Genomic DNA, 25907 nt, shown 5'->3' on the forward strand with positions numbered 1-25907 from the left:
GCAAAATGTTACTGTCCGATAGAGTAGTAGGACCTGGACCATGGTTTGTGATTGGCCATTAAGACTAGTGGTCACTTCTTAGGGTCCCTAGGTGGCCCAGTTGATTAAATGTCTGCCTTCGGCTCAAGTCATGATCCCAGGGTCCTGGGATCAAGCCCTATCTTGGGCTCTCTGCTCAGTGGGAAGCCTGCTTCTTCCTCTGCTTTGCCCCTCCTTCACACTCATGCATGCTCGCTCTCTTTCTCTCTCTCTCTCTTTCTCAAATAAATAAAATGTTAAAAAAAAAAAAAAAAGACTAGGGACGCCTAGGTGGCTCAGCAGTTAGGTAAGCGTCTGTCTTCCGCTCAGGGTGTGATTCCGGAGTCCGGGATCGAATCCCACACTGGGCTCCCTGCAAAGAGCCTACTTCTCCCTCTGCCTATGTCTCTGCCTCTCTCTCTCTTTTTCTCTCTGTGTGTCTCTCATGAATAAACAAATAAATAATTTAAAAAATAGTGGTCACTTCAGTATTGGAAATTAAAAGGTTAGACAAACCACGATTTTTCTTAATTAAAAAAAAAAAGACATTTTGTTTTTTTTTTTTTTTTTTTTTTTTTTTTTTTTTTTTTTTTTTTTTTTTTATTTACAATAGTCACAGAGAGAGAGAGAGAGAGAGGCAGAGACACAGGCAGAGGGAGAAGCAGGCTCCATGCACCGGGAGCCTGATATGGGATTCGATCCCGGGTCTCCAGGATCGTGCCCTGGGCCAAAGGCAGGCGCCAAACCGCTGCGCCACCCAGGGATCCCAAAAAAGACATTTTGAGTATGGGGTTTTGTAGTTCTTTCTGTCATCAAAAATTCTCTAGGCAATGTACTTGGTAATAACAAAGCACTAGAGTCAACAGGACAGAATATTTAAAATTGACACTATCTGGAAAACCCAGGCTGAGTGACCATTATAGTTATAGAAATCCCAGATCAAGAGAATTGGAATTGCAGTAAAAACAGATAAGAAATAGGGAAGGTTGAAAACAAGATCATCAGTTGGGGTTTCACACCAAAGTAAGGTCATGAGGTCAAAACCCAGGAGTTGAGGTCCAGAGATCCAGGTACACACTTAAAGCAAGGATTAGGAAAAGATACCAGTCAGAAAGCAATAGAAAGAGAGGCAGTCAGATGAGCTCAAAGGCTCTGGGGGATGAAGGAAGGTAGCTAAACACCGAGGGCAATGCTCCACTTACTGGACCTCTCCAGGACTGATGGAGAGGACACAAAGACATGACAACATACTTAATGCCCCGTAACGGAACAGCCCCTTCCTCAAGTCTAAAGATTTGCTGATTCCAGTTGGGACAGAGTTTAATCCCTATAAGGCTAACCTAAACCTGCAAATTAGAGGAGGGGAGAGATGGCACAGAGGCTGGGAAGTGGAGAAGGAGATGCAGGATGGTGGCAGCTACTTCAGGTGGGCAAGATCCTGACAAATTACACGTGTGTACACACATATATGCACACACAGAGTTAAATAGAGGTAATATTAATAGCAACAGCAATAGTAATAGCTGATACTTATATAGCACTTACGTTTTACTGTTGTTAATAGTTTACATATGTTAATTTATTTAATCTTCATAGCATACCTTTTAAGTGGTACAATTACTATTAGGTTCATAATGCAAAAGAGGAAACAGAGGAACAGAAAAGTTAAGTGATTTGCCCAAAGTCACATAACTAGAGATGTGTGAGGGTGGGATTTCCAAGTAACACTGGCTTCGGTCTTGCTCTCTATTCCATAGCTTTCTTGTGTGTGTGTGTTGTATACATACCCATGTGTGCACCCATATCTTTATATATATCTGTATATTTACATGTACACTCACTCCTATGTGTAGATACAGCAGGGAGTTAGAGCTTGTTTGTACTGACTCACTAGAGCCACATATGCACATCTCTTCCCAGCTTCACATTCAGTGGCATCACGTCGGTAGCTTGAAACTGACCACAGTTTTAGAGTATTTAGAGCGTAGAAATTGTCAAAGGCTGTAAATCAAGACTTTACCTATTTGAAGGGTTGACTTACCAGTATGCCACTGGGTATACATATCACATAGATCTATTATAAACCACACATAAATTAAAAATTCCCAAATATAAAACAAAGTTTAAAAATATTAAGACAAAAAATAAATAAATAAAATAAAAATATTAAGACTGCATAATAACTTTATTTTGACCTGCTTTCCCTCACACTCAGCCTAATTGATTAAAGATCAATTAAAAAGATTTCTTTAGAAGATACTTGCTATAAAATGATACATTTCTTTATAGGAAATAATGTTTTGATACTCTTCTGTGGACACTATCTGATAGGTCCCTAGATCTGCTATGCTGCTTAAAAGAAAAATACTGATTAAAATAAAGCAACCCTGATGTTCATGATTACTATTTGTTTTTCAGCTGGACTCATGATAGAGTCATTGATGAAAAAGATACATTACAACCTCTCTCTTAAGGCTTTTGATGAAATGTGCCTGTGGGTCGCTGTGAATTTTAATATGAACCTCATTGCCTGGGATCTGCATAACTTTTGTTGTTTGACTTAGTACAATCCTCCGGATGTGAATTAACTTCCTTTGCTCACTATTTATTATTGTTTCATCCGCGGTTAAATGGGAACCATAAGCATTTTGATAAGTGGGCTAGAAGGCTTCTAAATCTAGCCTCTTAGAGTGAGCCCCATTATGTGCAGTAATCTGATCTTAAAATTTCCTGCAGTGAAAATTAAACCTGAAGAGATATTCTTGTCACCTCATACAACGTGGCAACAGTCGGCAGCTCTCCCTGTGCCCTTCGCCCCTCCTGGCCAAGTGAGTGTCACAGCGTGTGCTCAAGACTGGAGCTCTGGCCAGAGCCAGAGGACAAGAGGAGAGTCTCTGTTCTGATGCTCTAATTGCAATAGGATGGAGCCAGTAGACAAGAGTAATACATGGAACCGGATCTATTCTTGTCTTAGCAAAACAAAACATGTTAACTCTTCTAAGCCTCATCTTACCCTAATGCCTGGTGTTCTGTATTTGACAAAAGTGTATCTTAGGTGAAATGATCATCTGAACAAGATTCTGAGCACAGTCATTACTTGTAATCATGCCGAGAGCAATGGAGACCATATGACTTCCCTCTGCGGCTATGACTGCATCTCTTCATCTCAAAGGACAGAGCTGAACACAACTAGCTTATTATTATTATTTCAGGTTCACATAAATAAAAAAGGGTCATTATGCATGAGTTGGAGGAAAGCAAAGCTCAAAGTAAATATATTCATGTATTTCATAAACATTCATGTGTTTCATAAATAGTCAAGGAATCAAATCAAAATAAAACAGCACAACTTGATAGAAACATTATGCTATTTTACCCCCAAACCAGTTGAACTGAACTTTAAAAAAACTTCATTTTCTCATATACTGCCTTTGGAAGCCTAAAATTATACTGGAATTACTCAGAAACCCTAATATGTTAATGGCATATCTATCTATCTTGATAAAGTTATTACAAAATCATTCATGAGGTCGGTTGGCTGGTGTTTTTTTCTTGCTTTATTGGACATAATGAAATGATTAAAATTGGGAAGATCTCATTAGTAATGATGAGTACTCTGTGCCATTTTCAGAAAATTAGTGAAGAAAAATAAGATTGAAAAGAGAAATAAAAAGCAAGCAGAAGTTACTAGAGAACACAAGGTAACTAAACAGTTTGAGAGAGCAAGCTTAGTCTGAATTTTATTCTTGCTGCCATGGGTGATATAACTTAAACTTTTTATAGGAAAAATGACCTTGAACTCTATATTATTGTTGCTATTACTATTAATTATATTTTCTTATTCTTCTATAAAGTAGAAAATAGGGTAATAATTCTTAATATACACACAGAGAATATAGGTGAAGAATTACCACAAAGTTTGCTTTTAAGCACTTTCAAATTCAGACTACAATACTTTCATTAGAACATCCATTGTTTCTCTGCAAAGAGGGGGAGGAAATGTCATGGACTTGCTTGTCCCATACTAGATTATTGATATATCTGAGGTTTTAGATATCTCAACACAGCATACATACAATAATCCAAAAAGATATTGTTACCCACTAAAACATAAACACCTAGGAACATTAACAGTCAATACTTAACCGTATGCACTCAACACTTGAAAATCTGACTTCAGTGTCATTATTGTTTTATCATTTGTATCCAGCAGATTTCACCCATCATCATGCATACTAACAATTATTCTTCAGTGGTTAAAATGATTGAATTTTTAAAAGTATAATTATTTTTTAAAACTTTTAAAGATAATTATTTCAAATGTTTATGTATTTAGAATCCCACTTTGAGGGACCCCTGGGTGGCTCAGCGGTTGAGCATCTGCCTTCGGTTCAGGGCGTGATCCCAGAGTCCCAGGATGGAGTTCCACATCAGGCTCCCTGCATGGAGCCTGCTTCTGCCTTTGCCTGTGTCTCGGCCTCTCTCTCTCTCTCTCTGTCTCTCTCTCTCTCTGTCTCTCATGAATAAATAAAACCTTAAAAAAAAAAAGAACCCCACACTGAAAATCTTCTAATATAATTAGTTTTATATATACCATTATCAGCATGTGGCAAGTACAGAAAGAGTAACTCAAGAACAAAGAAATTTTATGGCTCTTTGAGAGTTCAATTTAAAGTCCCTGTGCAACTGATTGGAACAGATCTATGCAAAATCATCCCAAAGAGACATGAATCCTAGGTCAGCAGGACTGGCCTGTTATTTGATGAAAGAGGTGGTCAGTTGTGGAAGCATAGAAAAAGGACAGTCTCTAGGACAAATGGTGGTGGTGTTCATCCAAGTGCTCTCCTGGGAGAGAGAGTACTGGCCAAATGCCTCTGAATATTGCAACTCCATTGGCAAGGACATTCTCAAAGTGAACATGGACCCAGGGGACTATAGCCAACGAACTTCCAGTGTTTCCAACTCCCTTAGCATGATGTGAGTATCCCTACCATGGATTGATGTATCAGACTGCAACTGTCTGACCCACTTATTTATTCATTCATTCATTCATTCATTCAGCCTGACCCCTTTAAATGTTGAGTTGTTCTAATTTCCCTGATTCTGATTTTAGGGTCATTAAGCAACGGTCTAATTAAAATCTTGAATATTTGTGTTAAAGAGAGCAGAATGGGCTAGCCACGTGGATGTGACCTGTTGCTGTGATATTCATTGCTTCTTGCAAAGCAATTAAATGGCATTTCCGGTTCGATGTAGTTTTGGCGGAATGATTTGTTAAAACATTAATTTCATTTTGTTCTCCCTATATTTTCCCCCACGTTTCAGAAAGTAGTGAGGCTTTGTAATTACCATGGGTATTTTTGCAGGACCAAAAATAAAAGCAGCTTCAAGTTAGGATTTTTCCCACCTTCTGGAAAAGCTAAACTGATTGATCAGATGATGTGGGATATCCTGGAGGACTGGGAGAGAAAGGATATTAGAGAAATTAGAGGATTCTCTAGGAGCTTCTCTGAGGCAAGAGAGGGGGAGATTTCAGAGCCTGAGAAGGTGCAAAACCTCAGGGAAAAAGCTGCATGGAGTACTCAGAGACGCTGCTGTCTAGGCACTGAAGACTGCAGAGTCTCAAGTATCACAAAAGCCACAGTCAGGGGTGCCTGGGTGGCTCAGTAGTTGAGCATCTACCCTCAGCTCAGGGCATGGTCCCGAAGTACCGGGATGAGTCCCACATCGGGCTCCCCTCGAGGAGCCTGCTTCTCCCTCTGCCTATGTCTCTGCCTCTCTCTCACTCTCTACATCTCTGATGAACAAATAAATACAATCTATAAAAAAAAAAAGCCACAGCATTTTGGGGAGTACCCTTCAGACAACAGTAGTGAGTATCTGTGCAGTCACCAGACCAGCGATGCCTTTACAAAGAATTACTTAGATTGAATTTCCTCCAGCTCATAGGAAGGGGGTTCCTACTTTAAATCAAAGTAAATTGATTTAAAGAACAGAGAGAGGGGCACCTGGGTGGCTCAGTCGGTTAAGTGTTTGCCTTCAGCTCAGATCATGATGTCAGGGTCCTGGGATTGAGTCCCTCATCAGGCTCCCTGCTCAGTGGGGAGTCTGCTTCTGCCTCTCCCTCTGCCTGCCACTGCCCATGCTTGTACCCTCTCGCTTTGTCAAATGAATAAATAAAAATTAAAAATTAAAAAAAAAGAAGAGAGAAATTTGGCTTTTCTGGTACATCTGAGTGTGGTTGAGATCGACACTCACAGCACATCTGTCTTATGAGCTCAGTTAATGGGGAACCCATGCTCATTCTGCAAGAAAATCAGTTTTTTTGAGCTGAAAAACCGAGGGCCAGACACAGGGCTATGGTAAGAAGTGTCACTTTGTGTGGACTCTTGGAAATATGCTACTTGCCTTCTTGAAACTGAGTACCTACAGAAACACCCTGCCTCCATACACCCTTCCTCACACACCTCTCCCTTCACTGTATTTTGATAGAAGCACTATTCTTAGATGAATTTTTACAATTTCGACTAACCCTTCAAATATTTAAATTAACCTTTTATATATTAAGAGCTTGCTAAATGAAGATAACTTTAATTCCCATATTGATAAGATTTACCTAACACTTTTCATAGCATTTATTTTTCCTTTTTAACTTTAGTTTGAAATAATAATAGATTAACAGGAAATTGCCAGCACAGTATATTCTTCCCCCAGTTTCCCCCAGTGGCACCATCTTATACAACAATGTAATATCAAGTCCAGGAAATTGACCTTGATGCACTCAATAAACTTTATTCAGATTCAGATTTCACAGTTTTATATGCACTTGTGTATGTGCGCATGTGTGTGTGCGTGCATAGCTGTGTGTGAGCATTGATTGCTGGGTAATGCCTTAAGTATGTTCAGTTTTTTTAAGATATTGCCATACTATACATTACAACCAGCCATATGTGATAGAGCGATTTCCCTGCCAGCATTTGGTTTTGTTACTATAGTTTATTTTAGCCATTCTTATAGATGTATAGTGAAATCTCATCATGGTTTTAATTTGCATTTCCCTAATGGCTAATGATGTTGAATATATTTTTACTTGCCACTGTATGTCGTCTTTCCAGAAATGTCTTTATATTTCTTTTGCCCATTTTCCAAGTGGATTGTTTTCTTACTGTTGATTTTTTGAGAGTTCTTTATGGTCCTTTACAGATGTTTGATTTGTACTACCTTCTGCAACTCGTTTTGGTTTGTAACTACTTTCTCCCAGTCTGTGTCATGTCTTTTCATCCTCTTAACAGGGTCTTTTTAAGAGGTTTGCTCTTTTATTCCGTTTAAAGATTTATTTATTTATTTATTTATTTGAGAGAGTGAGATTGTGGTGTGGGGGGGAGTGTGAGGAGGTGCAGACAAAGAGGGAGAAAGAAACTCCAAGCAGACTCTGCATTGAGCACAAAGTCTGAGGTGAGTCCTGATCTCATGATCCTGAGAAACCAAGATTCATTCGATTGTTTAACCTACTCTGCCACCCAAGTGCCCTAACAGGTTTGCTCTTAATAGGGCAGAGCAAACATTTTTAAGTTTGGTGAAGTCCAATTTATCACATTTTCTCTAACTGAGTATGCTTTGAGTATCTAAGAAATCTTCATCTCGCCTTAGGTTCTGCAGATTTTCTCCTTTGTTTTTATCTAAAGTTTTAGAGTTTGACATATTACATTTAAATCTATGATCCATTTTTGAGTTAATTTTTGTATAAGGTGTGAAGTTTACATTAAAGTTCATTTTTTTGACTATTTCCTCTATTGAATGTTTTGCGCATTTGTCAAAAATCAGTTGGCTCTACTTGTGGGGATCTATTTCTGTATACTATTCCATTAACCAGCATATCTATCCCTTCACCAATATCATGGTGTTTTGCTTAGTATAGTCTTATCACACTCGATGCATTTTTTAAAAAAGATTTTATTTATTTATGATATACATAGAAAGAGAGAGAGAGGCAGAGTCATAGGCAGAGGGAGAGGCAGGCTCCATGCCGGGAGCCCGACACGGGACTCGATCCCGGGACTACAGGATTGCACCCTGGGCCAAAGGCAGGCGCCAAACCGCTGAGCCACCCAGGGATCATCACTCGATGCATTTTTAAAAAAAACATTTCTTTGAATAAAAACTATCTTTTTCTTTGAGGGCTTATAACATGCCAGGCATTGCTTTAAGAGTTTCATAAGCATAAACTTATTTAATCCTTACAGAATCCTACAAAATAATCATATTTAGACCTATTTTATAGTAGAGAGAACTGAGTGCAGAGTAGTTAAGTAACTTTCTTAAGAGACAGATTTGGAACTCAGGTCCACACACGAGCCACTATGTTTCACTACCTCTCTGAAGTGAACAGATTTTTATCTCTTCACAGAATTGTGTTTACTGGAGTCTGCACTGGCATTTTGTCATTAACCTATGTCAAGAAGCATCATAAGAAATAGCTCAATGAAAATTATTGTTGCATTTATTGGAGGCAAGTTGATGAGGATGTGGTTCACTATGTCACATGATAACCCCTTTAGGCGGACAGATAGGAAAAGTGTGTCTCAGATCTCAGTACCAGGAATAGATGTATTGCTCCTGAGTAAGTAGTTTGTTTTTTATCTCTTGGACATGGTGAAACTGTATAAATGATTACATTTCCCACTTTGTGCTGTCTGCTAAAAAGCCCAGAACCAAATTTTCAGCCTATCTTTAGCAATGATGTGTACTAGATCTAATATTACTTCTGACTTCATCTGTTTTTTTCTACTCTAATTTTCTGTTTGTATTTCCTCACTCTTTTTCCTTAGTCTTTTTAAAAATCAAAATATACAAGCATGTAGTATAAAAAGATCAAATACAAAGCTTTTAATAACAGCAGCAAAACAAAATGGCAGTCCCTTTGCTCACTCCTCCTCACCTATGCTCTACAGAGCCAACTATACTCATACCTTTTAGCTATTTCTTGTAGTGCTTATTCTGTTTTTCCCCCTTGACTTTTCAGTTTAAATATTATCTCCTGAGTTCCTATTACAGAGAGTAGGATTTTGTTTTCTTATACCACTATCTATAATACACACCCTTCACCTACAACCATCCTCCCATTATGATTATATCACAATTTTGGTTAAACTCATTTTCAGTGTTTGCATTATTATGCCTATGGAAATACTGTTCATAGGTGAGCTGTTCACTTTGTACCTTATACAATAATTTTGTTTTCCCTTAGATTACTAGTTGTCTTTTTTAAGCTTCAGTTACATACAGCAATTACTAATTTCCACCCAAGCCCTCTAACAGAATTATAAATCTTTCACTTCATCAATTTTATGGTTTTTTTTGTTTCCTCCTCCCAAATATATCTTCTGGAACTTTCCATCATCCAGCATAGGTCTGACCCTATTGCTCTCTAGGTCAGCTGTCCAACTGTCATCCCAAGATTTCCCTTTTACATCACTTTAGGAATTTCTTCTCTTTTGTTGGATTCCTTGTTTGCAAGATCTCATATTTACCTTTTGGTTTTATGTACTTGGTTTGGTGGAGCTCATCCTGCAATAGCTTCCTGAGAAAAAATTCATGAAAGGTAAATTTTTTTGAGAACTTGCATGTCTGAAAATGCCTCTGTTTTAGCAGTACTCTTGAATGAGAGTCTGGGTATAGGATTACAGGTTGAAAATTATTTTCACTCGAAATTTTAAAGGCATTGCTTCCTTGCTGTTTAGCTTTCTACCTTGTTGTTGAACCACTAACATCTTCCATGGTTTTTTTTTTTTTTTTCCTCCTCTCTGGAAGGTTTGAGATCTTCCCTTTCTTCCTAATGTTCTGAAATTTCATGTTGATACATTTTGGAACAGGGTCTCTTTTCATCCACTGTGTGGAATGAATTCAACACAATGGGCTCTTTCAACCTGAAAACACATTTCCTTCAGTTTTGAGAAATTATTACATATATTCTTTTTTTTTTTTTAACGTATAGTCTTATTTTCGTCATCCCCTTCCCTTCATTTTCTCTGCTTATTCTTTCTAGAACTCTTGATTCAGTTGTTGGTTCACTTGAACTAATGTAATATTCTTCATATCTTTCCTATACTTTTTTCTTGGGAGATTTTCTTAACTTTGTCTTCTAACTCTTGTACTGAATTTTTAAATTTCTACCATTGTTATTATTTAAAGTTCTATCCTATTCTCTGACTGTCCTTTCCCTCCAGTCCTGGTTTTGTTTTGCTTTGTTTTTATTTATTTATTTTTTAAAAAAAGATTTTATTTATTTATTCATGAGAGACACAAAGTGAGAGAGAGAGGCAGAGACACAGGCAGAGGGAGAAGCAGGCTCCATGTAGGGAGCCAGACGTGGGACTCGATCAGGGGTCCCCAAGATCATGCCCTGGGCCAAAGGCTGTGCTAAACCACTGAGCCACCTGGGCTGCCCGCCCTGCTTTGTTTTTAAATGACATCTTATCTTGCTCTGTGGATGCAGTATTTTCTCTCACTTCTCTAAGGGCATTAATTATAGTGTTTGAGGTTTTCTTTTATTTCCTCTCTTGTTGTCTCCCTCTGATACTCTTTTTGTTTTTATTTCACATTAATGACTTCTCATGAATGCCTGTCTGTTCATATTAAAGAGCAAAACTTCCTCCTGTGAATGGGCAGATCATGTTCGCTGTTGAGCTTTCATAGTAGTTTCCCATTCCTTTTTTGTGGGGAGGGACCTCCAAATATCATGTGAAGATCTTTTCTCTTAGGCTAGGCTGTCAGTCAGAAAATTTTTTTTGCATGGGAATTTGTTAACCTAGTTTCTAGCTTTCTGGGAGCTTATCAGGGGAAAGGGGCTGGAGAGTGGGGTGAGGGGAATTCATCATTCTTTCTAGAGATTTTCATTTAACCACCCCCACCCCAGTCTTCCACTGTGCCTGGTGTGCCAGCCTAGAGCCTTTGACCCAGGCTCTCAAAAGAATAAACTGCCTGGCCTCTTTTAGGATGGTGGAAAGGTAGTCACTTGGCTGTGCTGTTGGGAAGAAGAACTAGATACTTAACTGGTCATTGTAAAGACGTTTAGGTAATCTTTTCTTTCTACCCCACATTCCCATCTTCAGGGGCACCTGATGCTTCCAATTTCAGAGTATTCCAGGGTTCTTTGGTTCAATTTATCTTACTTCTTTCAGCCTTCTTTAATTTGTCCCAGTGTGAGGGAGCCTGAGTCCTGATTTAGGAGCAAAATAAAAGTTGGAAGTTAAAGTCAGAGAAATGATGCCTATGGTCAAGCACAAAAGATGAGCAAGAAACAAGAAGTGTTTTGAAACTGGAGGAGTAATCATATTTAAAAAGTCGCAGTGGGGGGCGCTTGGGTGGCTCAGTGGTTGAGAGTCTGCCTTTGGCTCAGGGCATGATCCTGAGGTCCAGGGATTGATCCAGTCCCGTATCAGGCTTCCTGTGGGGAGCCTCCTTCTCCTGCCCAAGTCTCTGCCTCTCAGTGTCTCTCATGAATAAATAAACAAAAACTTTATAAAAAAGTCACAGTCTTTGTCTACCTCCTCTACATATTTCTCCGGTTGAAAAGACTGTACTTTGAGATAATGTGCTAAAGAGGAGCAGTAGTTCCCTCAGCTGACCCCAAACTCTGCCCTGAGGGAGAGGCAAGGCTATATATGGGAGAATGAATTCTGAGGTCAGAAATCTGGAGGTTGTAGAAAGATTAAGTGTGTCCAGGCTTGAGAACTAAGGTCAACAACAATGTGAGGATGGAGAAGGTCCAATTTTATGTGGCTCTTGATTTAGAAGTGCCCAAGAGCTCTTGATGTCTTAAAGGAGCCACTGCAGAGGGGGCTGGGTTGTGGTTTCCAGCCTCCTGGTCCCGTTGCCCTTTGAAGACTGGCTAGTTGATAGAAATCTACTGGTCAGGGATATTTCACTTTACTACGCTAAATATAGTGGGCCTTTACAAAACTTGGAGGCCTTCCTACACAAAGAGAATGCTGTTAATATGCTCTCCATCCAAGGGCACGCGCCCTGGGTTGTTGTTCCAGTGGGATGTGCTGCAAGACTCAGCCAGACCAGCAATCTGCTGCCAACTTTGGCCCCTAGGGAATTTGCAAGAAGGAATGATTGTGTCCCTAATATCACATTTAATAACCTTAAGTAAGGGTAGGTATAGTCCAGCTTCACTTAAGAGATGACTCAGAGTAGATACACAAGAAATTTATGGAAGGAAGGAAGGAAAGTTAGAAGGAAGGAAAGAGCTTAGTTCTCTTTTTTTTTCTTTTTTCTTTTTTAGTTCTCATTTATAGCTTTGTCATTCAAAAATTTTAAAGTATAATAATGTAATGATAATAATAATAAAATTTAAAAGTGTAATGCAGAGATTTACTATAAAAGGGTGTTGAAATCCCAGAGGGCAGAGGAACTTGAAGAAGCAGTGGAGTAAGGAAATGACTTAACTCTCTGATCATGAAAGAAAGTCAATGGGGGCAAATGAAAGAAACAGAAACAAGATGGTGATTGGTAACCAAAGGAATTTAAGCTCCCCTCCTCCTGGTGACACTTCCCACAACTCCCTCAGCATCTGGAACTTATTTGACTGTGGGTGGAGGGAGACAAGTGGAGGGAGACAGCTAGTGGTACTAGTAGCTTTCTGGAAAGATGGGATAGAAAAGCTCAGAGCCTGGCACAACCAAAGAGCTGAAGAAGGAAAGAAATGACCATGAGACAGAAGCTGAACCAGAAGGCTTCCTGGATGTTTCTAGTATTTGACACCTGCAACAGAGTCCAAGAAAACAAAGTCTCTAAAAGGAGAAGAAATAGAGTCAGTGTTGTTGGTAAGCTCAATGGCTTTCCAAATGTAGATCATCCAGGGATTCTTAATGTCTCTATATATGATAGCCACACAAAGCCTGTGTGTTAGATGGTATTTTTCTATTTTTTTTTAAACTGATATAAATGTTGCATACTGAGTCCCCCGGAAACTCTGAGTTGGAGATTTGCATGCAGGAAGTCTACTAGTGAGCACCCAGGGATTCAACATCAGTAGAGGAGTGAAGGAAATAGGACTGGGTGAAGGAGGGATTGAATGGCAGTGTAGTCACCATGAAGGCCTCTCAGCCAGTCCTATAGGGAACTCTGTCCTGCCTTGGAGTGAAGTGGGCTGAGCATTTATATCTGGGTATGAATCAGTCAGGAGATGTGGGCAAAGTGACTCTCTGGGTGAGGACAATATCAGAAGAGACACTCATCTGAGAGCCATCAGCAGCCAGTATTCCTAGTAGCTGAGGGAATGATTGCCTTGATCCAGAAAGGAGGATCTAAGTGGTACACCATAGCATCCATTACAGCAAACCTTTTGCACTGGATTCACTCAGTTTGTATAATAAGGTCTGAGAACTCCTGGGGTACCCCAGGTGGTCTCTTTTGCTGGGGAAACTTACAAGAAGAAGGTTAGTAGGGTAAACTACAGTTACCAGTACCCCCATACTGCTCCTGGCCTGAAGGTTGCAACTGATATTTAACTCCCTACTCTATAACCCATTTTTGTTTCCTTCACTCTCAGCTCCATTTACCATCACAATTGGCAAAGTGTTTCTTAGTCAATCATCAGGACCTCTAAACCCACAGAGTTTAGAGGTACTGGGACAAGAAGCATATATACCACAAGTGGGTCACTGTGAGGGATGATAAGCAGGGCTCAAAGCCACTCCTACTTCCTCCCCTTCGATTCCAGAACCATGTATTATGCCTACTGAGAACATAGGCTCATATGATAATTATTGATTTGCATCAACATCTCGGAAGATGTCACTCCATTCTTGAAAGGTTTCACCTTCAGAGTGGTAGCTCAGTTGCACCTTCAAAAGGCCATTTCGTCACTGTCAGGCTGACAGCTTCTGTGTAGCATGGTGTGAAAAGTAGGAAGAGTGGATCCCATGGTCATGGGCCACTGTTGCAGCTACTCTGTTGTGAAATGAAATGGGTTCCTCGATCCAATAAAAATATTACATAGGATTCCATGTTGGTGGATCAAACACTCTGCATGCCCTCAGATGGTGCCACAGGCTGAGGACTGAGGGCAGGAAAGGCAAACCTATGCCCCAAATACATATCCATTTCCGCCAAAATGAGTCACTGCCCCTTGCGGTGTAGTCAGCTTGTCATCAAATGGCTGGTTGTTCTCCCAGAAAAATGGTGCTGTATTGGGCCTCAGGCTTGGTATCTCTTGGTGGCAAGTTGGACAGAGGGAGAGGTAAACAGTGATGCAGTTCCAACAAAGGTTCCCATAGGGAGCTCTGGGCCCAGATGACCCATCAGAGGTGTGCTTCTTTGAGACAAGGGAGTCTGGTCTTTATTATGCTTCCCTCTCCCCCATCATTGGCCAGACAATAGAAGAGGCTGCCCGCAAGGAGGGGGCACAACATTGGATAAGGCAGCTATCTTCAGTTGAGGGAGGGCAATTCTTGAAGAGATGCTCTTCTGAGAGTTGTCAGCCAACTCCCCTGCAGCGAGGGGTTGGGGGGCAGTGGGGATGAGTTCCTCACTCTTGAATGGGAGGTCTAGGGAGGCAGGCTACCACAGAATCCACTACAATGACTAAATGATGAGTTTCTGCTTTAGATTTCAGATATTCCGAGGAGTTCTGGAATGGGAATGGGTTGGAGTTAGGATAGAGAATTGTGAGCTATATCTATCACCTGTCAAATTTCATAGTTGATTATCTGGAAAAATTCATCAAAAACTGCATATTTTATGACTTTATGTTGATCCAGCAAAAAAATTTCTAAACAGATCAACAAAAAGTACAAAGAATGCTTTTATCATAAAATATTCACCATTTATGAGATTCTTCCTGCTTCTTAAAAAAAGTCTTTATTGTGGGGCACCTGGGTGGCTCAGTGGTTGAGCGTCTGCCTTCGGCTCAGGGCATGATCCTGGGGTCCTGGGATCGAGTCCCATGTCGGGCTCCCTGCGTGGAGCCTGCTTCTCCCTCTGCCTGTGTCTCTGCCTCTCTCTCTCTCTCTCTGTGTCTCTCATGAATAAATAAATAAAATCTGTTAAAAAAATCTTTATTGTATAGACATAATGTTTACATAGTCTTAAGTTGTTTTCATAGCCTTTTAATTTCTGTTTTTTCTTTTCCATTAATTCAGTTTTTTCTAAAATTCTGTTTTTTTGTTTTCCATTGTTCATAGATTTATTATTTTTATTAGCAATTCAATATTCTTCCATATTAGTATATCAATGTTTTCATAATGACTTACTCCCTCTATTTGGAACATTTGACTTATATCCAGTTTTTCACAATAATAAATAGTGCATATTTAAAAAATAGTTTTTAACGGGCACCTGGGTGGCTCAGTTGGTTAAATTAAATGTCTGCCTTCTGCTCAGGTCATGATTCCAGGGCCCTGGGATGGAGCCCTGCATCCCATATAGGCTCCCTCCTCAGCAAGGAGTCTGCTTCTCCCTCTGACCCTCTGTCCTCCCCCCTGTTCCTACTCTCACTAGCTCTCTCTCTCTCTCATGAATAAATTTTTAAAAACGTAAAAAAAAAAAAAAAAAAAGTTAAAAAAAAATCTTTTTTTTTACCCCAAAGTGGGAGTAACAGATATATTCCCATGTTGCTCTTTAGGAAGATTTTCTTAATTTGCAGTGCTATAAGCAGTGTTCGAATGCCTGTTTCCTCATTATTATGCTAACTGTGGATTTTTCTCACTTGTACTTTTCATAGTAGGATGAATTGTCACCTCATCATTGTTTTAAATTCAGTTTCCTTTTTTTAAAAATTAATTTATTTTTTTATTTATGATAGTCACAGAGAGAGAGAGAGAGAGAGAGGCAGAGACATAGACAGAGGGAGAAGCAGGCTCCATGCACCGGGAGCCTGACGTGGGATTTGATCCCGGGTCTCCAGGATCACGCCCTGGGCCAAAGGCAGGCGCCAAACCGCTGCACCACCCAGGGATCCCTTGACATTTCTTTTCAGTGGTTTCTCATTTCATTGCTCTTTCTCTTGAATTCACTTTTTAGTTAATAGTTGGCTTTGTTTTTTATAGCATAAAAACCACACTGGCAGTAATGATTTCTTTAAGTGCCTCAATATTCCAACATTGATACCTTGTTTTTCTTTTACGAAAGGAATATTATTGGATTGTCCTCTATGTTTTATGATAAATTTTTGAAATTTTTATCTTCAAATGAAAATCTATTTCAGTTTATTTAACTCCTCCAAATCTGTTATGGCAAAGAGTATACATGGGATCATATATGTATAGTCTTTTAAATGATATCTAGTTTCTCCTCTGTGGCTTAAAAGGTATTCATTTGGGGATCCCTGGGTGACTCAGTGGTTTAGCACCACCTTTGGCCTAGGGTGTGATCCTGGAGATCCAATCGAGTCTTGAGTCTCACATTGGGCTCCCTGCATGGAGCCTGCTTCTCCCTCTGCCTGTATCTCTGCCTCTCTCTCTCTTTCTCTCTCTGTATCTCTCATGAATAAATAATTTTTTTTTTTAGTTTTAAGTATTTTTTAATTAAATGAATTAGACTGATTTGTACCAGATATATAGATTCAGACATTGAATAATGTGCTCAGTCTTTCAAGGTGCTGAAAATATTTTCTACATTGGGCCATTAATCTTTTTTTTTTAATTTATTTTTTATTGGTGTTCAATTTACTAACATACAGAATAACCCCCAGTGCCCGTCACCCATTCACTCCCACCCCCCGCCCTCCTCCCCTTCCACCACCCCTAGTTCGTTTCCCAGAGTTAGCAGTCTTTACGTTCTGTCTCCCTTTCTGATATTTCCCACACATTTCTTCCCCCTTCCCTTATATTCCCTTTCACTATTATTTATATTCCCCAAATGAATGAGAACATATAATGTTTGTCCTTCTCCGACTGGCTTACTTCACTCAGCTTTTTTTAAAAAGGTATTCATTTATTTATTGTTTGTTTCAACACATTTTTTATACATTATTGTGTAGATTTGAATTTATTTCTGCAGTTTCTAATTCTTCTTTTTTTAAAAAGGATTTATTTATTTATTATTTGAGCAAGGGGGATAGTGAAGGGTAGGAGAGAGATTCCCAAGTGGACTCCTTGCTGATCATGGAGACCAACATGGGCTGATCCCACAACCCCGGGACCCCAAGATCACAACCTGAACTGAAACCAAGAGTTGGACACTTAACTGACTGTACTACCCACAATTGGTCTACTTTAAAAAAAAAATCTAATACTATAAGATTCTTACCTCTAAAATATGTGCATATGACTATAGGTATAGGTATATGCATATGGAGACATTAGCAAGTCTGGAGGGTTAACCTTGGATGGTTGGATTACCATTTCATTGTATTCTTGTCATTTATCTATAAATGTAATATATGTTACATTAAAATCAACCTCATTGCTTAAAACTAGAGAAACTCTTTGAACAAAGTGAAGAACACAAAAATATCAATCATGAAATAGAAGGCACTTATTAGGAAAATATGAAGAAGGGGTGGATAGGGAGTATGTCACACTGGGGGCAAACTTAGAAATGGCAATTCTTATTCTTCTTAAGTCCTTTTATGTGACTCTGCTTGACACCATCCAGCCCTCTGTGTACGTACATCTCTGCATAGCTGCCCCTGACATTTCTGAGATGTCCACTTCTCTTGTCCTGGTCTATCTCAGTCCTATTCCTAGAACCTACTACCTGTGATTGCAGCTATATCTGCCTTTGGTGTTTGACCCAGTTGGTTACCACAGTGACTTACCAGTCACTGATTTCTTTCTAGATCTCTGATACCAGATTTTGCTCTTTCCGTGTTCGGGCTACAGCTCAAATCTCTTTGTAGTCCTGCCTCAATTATCAACCCTCCTCACCTCCGTACTACCCACCCACTTTCAGCTCTACCAGCTTCTGGTCTGTCCTATTCTCAGCTGCATCAGAATGTTTGGAGTGACAGACCATCTGCTCAAAATAGCCATGCCCTGGACATGGTTTTTTTTTTTTTTAATTTATTTTTTATTGGTGTTCGATTTACTAACATACAGAATAACCCCCAGTGCCCGTCACCCATTCACTCCCACCCCCTGCCCTCCTCCCCTTCCACCACCCCTAGTTCGTTTCCCAGAGTTAGCAGTCTTTACGTTCTGTCTCCCTTTCTGATATTTCCCACACATTTCTTCTCCCTTCCCTTATATTCCCTTTCACTATTATTTATATTCTCCAAATGAATGAGAACATATAATGTTTGTCCTTCTCCGACTGACTTACTTCACTCAGCTGGACATGGTTTTTTAGACCAGAAATGGATTCTGCCCACAAGAGAAACAGCTTGTGATCTGTGCACTCTGGTTCAAAAAAAAAAAAAAAAAAATCACAAAACACACAAAGCTCATCCCTGGAGCTGGCCATGTAGCAATCAGGGTCCAATCGGGAAAACAAAAACTGCTATGGACATGTTAAACAGAAGGATTTAATTCAGGCAATTTGTTGGAAAGCTGGAAAAGTGTAAAAAAGAGGAAGCTAGGGCAGCCTGGGTGGCTCAGCGGTTTAGCGCCGCCTTCAGCCCAGGACGTGATCTTGGAGACCCAAGATAGAGTCCCACGTCGGGTTCCCTGCATGGAGCCTGCTTCTCCCTCTGCCTGTGTCTCTGCATCGCTCTCTCTGTCTCTCTCATGAATAAATAAAGTCTTTAAAAAAAAAAAAAAAGAGGAAGCTAGGAAAACCAGAGATTTATATTTCAGCAAACAGCTGCCAACTCTAAGACTGGGAGAACATAAGTGAAGAGGTGACATGAACATTCTCCAGGGAACTGCAAAGGTAGGTAGGAGGTGGTGTCATTCAGCCAGTGCTCAGAGCTGGGAGATTGTGGATACACTAGTAAGGGTTCTTGAGATATGGAGAGAGATATACTATATGTTGGCAAATTGAATTTAAAATTTTTTAAATGTAAAAAAAAAAAGATACGGAGAGAGTTGTCTTGGTTCATAGTTTTCGTGCAATGAGTCGTACTATTTTGTTTCCATCCTCAGTGAGGTGAAATTACTTATTATAGTCTTAAAATAGGCCTCCTTTTACTTGAGCTACCTTGTCTCAGAAACAAATCCTCCCAAGACACCCATCATGGTCATCAGACCAGGCCTCTTCCCCCATGTTTTCCTTCACCATGCAGACTCAGAACAGATCCTGCATTTGGAAGTTGAACTGCCCAATAGTTGTGATCATTGCTGTTCTATGACATTACAACGTTTTTAAATCCAGAAAAGGGAAGTTCTGCAACATTATCTTTTTCCCTCCCAGAACACTAACATTTTTGTATGCTTTTTTTTGGTTGCATTTTACAATTGTTTTGTATTTTTTAAAAAAAATTTTTTTAAGATTTTATTTATTTATTCATGAGAGACACACAGAGAGAGGTAGAGACACAGGCAGAGGGAGAAGCAGGCTTCCTTCCAGGAGCCTGATGCAGGACTCCATCCCAGATCCCGGGATCATGCCCTGAGCCAAAGGCAGACAGACGTTCAACCGCTGAGCCACTCAAGCATCCCAATTGTTTTGTATTTTATATTTATGAAACTCTTAATGCTCCATTAATTAGCATTGCATTAAATGTGTGAACAGGAAGTGTTACCTTACCATTTGTTTGGTCTTTCCAATTTTGAGCAAGGTTAACTCTCCATCTAGTCCGATTTTCTTTTACTGTGTCATTAAGGTTTTGGGATTTTCTTTATAATTTTTGTTAGGTATACGTTAAAATATTTAGTGGGGACTTGGGGTCTTGGTTATGAATGGACTGTTTTTTACACTTTCATTTCTGGATATTGATTATAACGACTAAATATTTTAAAATCTATTTATGTTCCCTGCTGACCACTTGAGGCAATGGAGAATTGTCCAGTGTGAGAAGGGGTGCAGAGCAGAGATGGATTTGTGTCACCTGTTTGCTTTCACGTGTTTGTGTCTCTGTGGACAATGTTTGAGTAGCACGTGGCTCTTGTGAGCCATTGGGAGGTGTACCTTTCCCATTTTCCCCCATGAATGAGCCAAGTTAAATGACCTGTTTTAGGACCAAATCCATGTCTTTATATTCTCTGAAGGCACAGGCTGTACAGACCTTTGCTTTCAACAGCTCTCATTTCTAATAATTCGAGCTACCTGGACTAGTTTGGGAAATATTCATTTCTATAATATGAAAGACTGAAATGACTAATTATTTGGAGATTGGTTACAGGTTTTTTAGGCAACAGATTAAAGGTTAGTCTAAATAATGTCTTTAAAATATGTTCTTTGAAAATTGCACGTGTAATAAGAGTTCACTATACAAAAATGAGAAAATGCCCATAAGCTAAAAAAAAAAAAGAAAAAGAATGCTCATAATTCTACTACCTGGAGATGACTACTGTTATTTTGGTATCTTTTCTTCTAAATGTTTTCTATATCTGATGTACAGGATTATATAAATAAATATACACACTCATGGGACTTTCTCTGTAATCATGTGAACCAATTCCTATAATAAATCTCCTCTTACAAATCTATGTCTATCTACATCAACATCTATATCTATAATCCTATTAGTTCTGTTTCTCTGAAGAGCCCTAACTAATATACCCAGTTTCCTCTACTGGTAACATCATACAAAACTGTAGTACAGTACTAGATCTAGGATTTTTTTTTTTTTTTTTTGAGAGGGAATGGGGCACAGGTAGGGATAGAGGGAGAGGGAGAGAATCTTAAGCAGGCTCCACACTCAGCATGGAGCCCAGTATGAGGCTCCATCTCACGACCTTGAGATCATAACCTAAGCTGAAACCAAGAGTCAGACACTTAACCAACTGAGCCACTCAGATGCCCTATAACCAGGATATTGATATTGATACAGAACATTCCATCACCACAAGAATCCTCATGTTGCCCTTTTATAAGGCAACTCTGTTCCATTCTCCTCTCCTCTACTGGGGCTGTTATCTCTGGCATCTATTAATTTGTTCTTCATTTATTTCTATAATTTTCTTGTTTCAAGAATGCTCATAAGTAGAATCACACAGTATGTACTTTCTTGGCTTTTTTTCCACTTTGCATAATACTTTTTTTAACTTAGAAAAGTTAATGATTATTCACTCAGTATAATTTCACTCAGCATGCCAAATTTAGCATATATCAATAATGTGTTCTTTTTTTATTGTTGAGTATTACATGGAATGGACATACCCAATTTGTTTAACCATTCGTCCCCTGAAGTACATCTGGGTTGTTTCCAGTTTTTGGCTATTATAAATAAAGCTACTATAAACATTCATGGATAGATTTTTATGTGAACAGAAGTCTCCATTTATCTGGAATAAACACCCGAGAGTGCAATTGCTGGGTTGTATGGTGGTTGGCTGTTTAGTGCTTTATAAAACTACCAAACTGTTTTCCAGAATGGCTGTACCATTTTACAGTGCTACCTACAATGTAAGAATGATCTGATTTCTCGGCATCCTCACCAGCACTTGGTGTTAGCTTTTTATTTTAGCCATCCTGATAGTTATGATTTTCCTTAATAGGTATAGTGCTAAGGTGCCTGGGTGGCACAGTCAGCTAAGCATCTAATTCTTAATTTTGGCTTAGGTCATGATCTCAGAGTCCTGGGATAGAGCCCTGTATTGGGCTCCCTGCTCAGCGTGGAGTCTGTTTAAGATTCTCTTTCCCTCTCCCTCTGCACCTCCTACTCGTGCTCTCTCTCTCAAATACATAAATAAATCTTAAAAAAAATTATTATAGTGCTATTCAAATGATCTATTTCATATTGGGTGTGTTGTGTTAGTTTGTGTTTTTCAATGAATTACTACATTTCATCTAAGTTGTCAAATTTATGTGTATAGAGTTGCCATAGTATTTTTTAAAAAGTCATTGATTTCTCTTGCCATTTGCAATGACATGGATGGAGCTAAAGATTATTAAGCATAAGTCAGAGAAAGATAAAAACCATATGATTTCACTCATCTATGGAATTTAAGAAACAAAACAAATGAGCAAAGAAAAAAAAAGAGAAAGAGAGAAAGAGGCAAACCAAGAAACAGACTCTTAACTATAGACAGCAAACTCATGGTCACCAGAGAGAAGGTGGGTAGGGGGGATGGGTGAAATAGGTGATGGGGATTATTAAGAAGGGCACTTGTGATGAGCACTGGATGATGTATGGACATGTTGAATCACTATATTATACATTTGAAACTAATATTACACTGTATGTTAACTAACTGTAATTCGGATAAAAACTTTTTACAAAAATAAAAATAAATAAAAATCATTGATTTCTGCTATTTGTTAGTTCCTTTCTTTTGATTTGAGTTTATTTTTCTCTCCTTCTAGCTTCTTTTTTTTTTTTTTAGATTTTATTTATTTATTAGAGATACAGAGAGAGAGAGAGAGAGAGAGAGAGAGGTAGAGACACAGGCAGAGGGAGATGCAGGCCCCGTGTGGGGAGCCTGATTAGGACTCGATCCCGGGTCTCCAGGATCACGCCCCCGGCTGAAGGCGATGCTACACCGCTGAGCCACCCAGGCTGCCCTCCTTCTAGCCTCTTAAATGGGAGCTCAGGTTATTAATCTGAGACTTCCTCTTTTCTCATATGTGCACTTAGTGTTAATTAATTTCCCTGAAAGAGATATTTTCTATTGTGTAGGGAAACCTTAATGTACCCACCGTGTGCATAGCTCCCTACCGAGGAATTCAATTCAATTCAGCAAATATTTATGGAGTGCTTGGGCCAGGTACTGTTCTAAATCCTCAGTATACATCAGAGAACAAAACAGACAAAGATCTCTATCTTTGTGGAACTTACGTTCTAGCCAGGGGAGACACACAATAAATAATAAGCGTCATTTAGATAGTATGTTAGAAAGTAATAAGTACAGGAACAAAAAGTCCTGCAGGATAAGAGGGAATGGACATGTGGGGAACTAGAGCATTTAATGCTATAGTACTAACAGTACAGCATTTGATATACTATGTGTGTAGTATTGAATATGTTGGTCAGGGCTTGTGGAGAAGGTGAGATTTGAGTAAACATCTAAAGGAAAAAAAAAAAAGATCTAAAGGAGTCAGTGAAGCCAGTGTCTGGTAGAGGTGTGCTTCAGACAGGTGGGGCACCTAGAGCAAAGGCCCTGTGGTGGGAGCATGCCTGGACTATCTGAGGAAAAGCAAGGCAGCCAGCGTGACTAGAGCAGGGTGAGCAAGGGGGGAAGTGGTAAAGATGAAGTCAGAGTATAAAGGGGGCCAGGTCTTTGGGTCTTGCTCGACGTGAAAAGGGAGGCCACTGCAGTATATGAAGCAAAGGAATGACACGTCTTGGTTTAGGTGTTCAATGAATCACTCTGGCTGCTATGTGAGGCATAGACCACATGTAGAAACAGGTCACCTCATAGCAGGGTACTCTAGCAATGCAAGCGAGAGACGGTGTGGCTTGGAGCAGAGTGGTAGCAGTGGGAATAGTGAGAAGTGACTACATTCTAAATACATTTTGAGGGGCACCTGGGTGACACCGTTGGTTAAGCGTCCAACTCGTAATTTCAGCCCAAGTCATGATCTCAGGGTGGTGAGATTGAGCCCCATGTCAGGCTCCATGCTCAGTGCAGAGTCTGCTTGAGACTCTCCCTCCCTCTGCCCCCTCCCCCTAAAATAAATAAATCTTTAAAAATACATACATACATTTTGAGAGAGTTAATAGGAATTCTTTTTTTTTTTTTTTTAATAGGAGTTCTTCACAGACTGGACTTGGGGTGTTTGAAAAAGACAGACATGTGGATAACCAGCTTGATATAAATCCTTAAAGGTAGGTGACCGCGTTCCATACCACACGCACCCTTCCTACTCCTACAACCTTGCTCACAGCTTGTTGGACGATGGTAGGTGCTTACCCGCAAGCAGCTGATCAGTGGGCTGGACATTAGCCTACAGAGTTTCCTGGCACGAAAGTTTTGCCCAAGCAAATGGCAATTAACTGTGCCAATGATTTTCTCTTTCAGGAATCAGAACTGGAGAAACAAGAAGAGACACTCCATGAAAGCAGAAGCTGACAGACACACAGAGAGGCAGTAGTCAGACTTCATGAGTAAGCACAAGCCGTGAATAAACACCAGCCGTGAGCAAACAAAAACCACAAGGCAGCAAAAAGATACACAAAGTAATGATGGAAGTGATAGAAGATGACTAAGACAGCATCACATTCTCAGGAGGAAGGGTCCCTGGCCAGACCTGGAGCCAGAGGTACAGTCACCTCCTCTGTTACTGGAGATGGGGGATGGTGCTAGACAGAGACGACAGGTGTGCCCTGGTGAGCCACGTCAGGCTGGAGTCGGCTCTGTAGTAGCCAGAAGGGCACCTGAGCCAAAATTATGAGAGTGCAAGGAAGCCAGAGAAAGCAGAGGAAAGCTGTCTCCTGAGAGAAGCAGAAGGCAGAGAGAGAGGCAGGGATGGCAGGTGATGCAGCCACGTGAGACATGGCACAGCATCTTCCCTTCCTGTTTCAGGCTCATCCCACAGCCAGGACACCTGTGCTGATCCCTGCACTTTAGAGCCCCTGGAGAGCACCTTCTGTGTCACTTCCAACTACCTCCTCTTCTACTTGAGCTGGTGGGAGTGGTTTTTGGTCTATGCTCCAGGGGTGGTACATTTAGCTGGATATTTCTGGATAGCTACATATCTCTCAGGATTGAGCATGGCAGACAAGGGACAAAAGGTGAAATGCAAATGTTTGGGATAAAGAAGTAGCTGGAATCAGGTGAAGCATTTTACACACCTTGTCTCATTTGATCTGCAGGGTTAGGGAGGTAGCAATACTGAGGGTAAGTACCATCCACCTTCACTGTTCACTGAATCTGTATTTGCCAATTTGCCTACTCCCTAAAATTTAGTTGTGACCCCAAAACAACACCACCTGTATTTTCTTTTTTTTTTTTTTTCAAAGATTGTATTTACTTATTCATGAGAGAAACAGAGAGAGAGAGAGAGAGGCAGAGACACAGGCAGAGGGAGAAGCAGGCTCCCTGTGGGGAGCCCAACATGGGACTCCATCCTGGGACTCTAGGATCAGGCCCTGGGCCAAAGGCGGCGCTAAACCACTGAGCCACCTGGGCTGCGCACCACCTGTACTTTCACAGTGTTCACAGACACGCGCAGAGTGGTGAAAAAAATTGAATAGTCTCAGGCACTGTTCCTAACCCAGTAGAAGAGGTAACACTTAGCCTGTTTCAGCTCCCATACCGTAAACAGGTTTCCCTTTTGCAGTCTATTTAGCATCACATTGTCCACATTGTGTGCTGTTTGTTGGTGATTTCAGCACTTCATATGGTCCCTGGTTACAATGTTGAAGTGCTGTCTGTGTTCCTAAGCACAAGAAGGCCATGACGTGCCTTATAGAGAAAATATGTGTTAGACGAGCTTTGTTTAGGCAGGAGTTAGAGTGCTGTTGGCTGTGAAGTCAGTGTTAATGAACCAGTAATATATATTAAGTTGTCTTTAAACAGAAACAAACATAAAATAAAGTTATACATTAATTGGTTGATGAAAATATCATGACTGGAGGCCCACAGGAATCTAACCCTGTATTTCCTCTGGGAGTAACAGTTCAGTATTTGCTAATTCGGTGCCTGCCCAGACTTTATAGAGCTACCGTAAAAAACAAGAATCCACTGTAGCATGTGCAGGACCAGTGGAACAGTGTGGATGCGCAGCTCTGCTTCTGGACGCCTCATGCTCATTCCATTCCACCATTCCATGCTTCAGAAGAGAAAGAGCATTGTGCAGCTTCCAGTGCTCCTTCCGCTGCACAATGTTGCTTTCTCTAGAACGGAGAAATTGGGAAATGAACAGATATGAAACAACCATGGAAAATACAGTAGAAT

General features: G+C 40.0%; 1 long non-coding RNA gene across 2 annotated transcripts in view; it reads left to right on the forward strand.

Moving 5' to 3' along the window:
* The window catches only part of LOC112667668 (uncharacterized), a 53324-nt gene that overhangs the window by 22713 nt on the left and 4704 nt on the right, over positions 1–25907 (forward strand). For both annotated transcript variants that reach the window (XR_003141232.3, XR_003141230.3), the window contains 2 exons: positions 23759–23836; positions 24030–24270. This is a non-coding gene — a long non-coding RNA (uncharacterized LOC112667668). The remainder of the gene's footprint in view (positions 1–23758; positions 23837–24029; positions 24271–25907) is intronic.

This window comes from Canis lupus, chromosome 21 (assembly GCF_003254725.2).
Source record: "Canis lupus dingo isolate Sandy chromosome 21, ASM325472v2, whole genome shotgun sequence".
Lineage (NCBI taxonomy): Eukaryota > Metazoa > Chordata > Mammalia > Carnivora > Canidae > Canis > Canis lupus.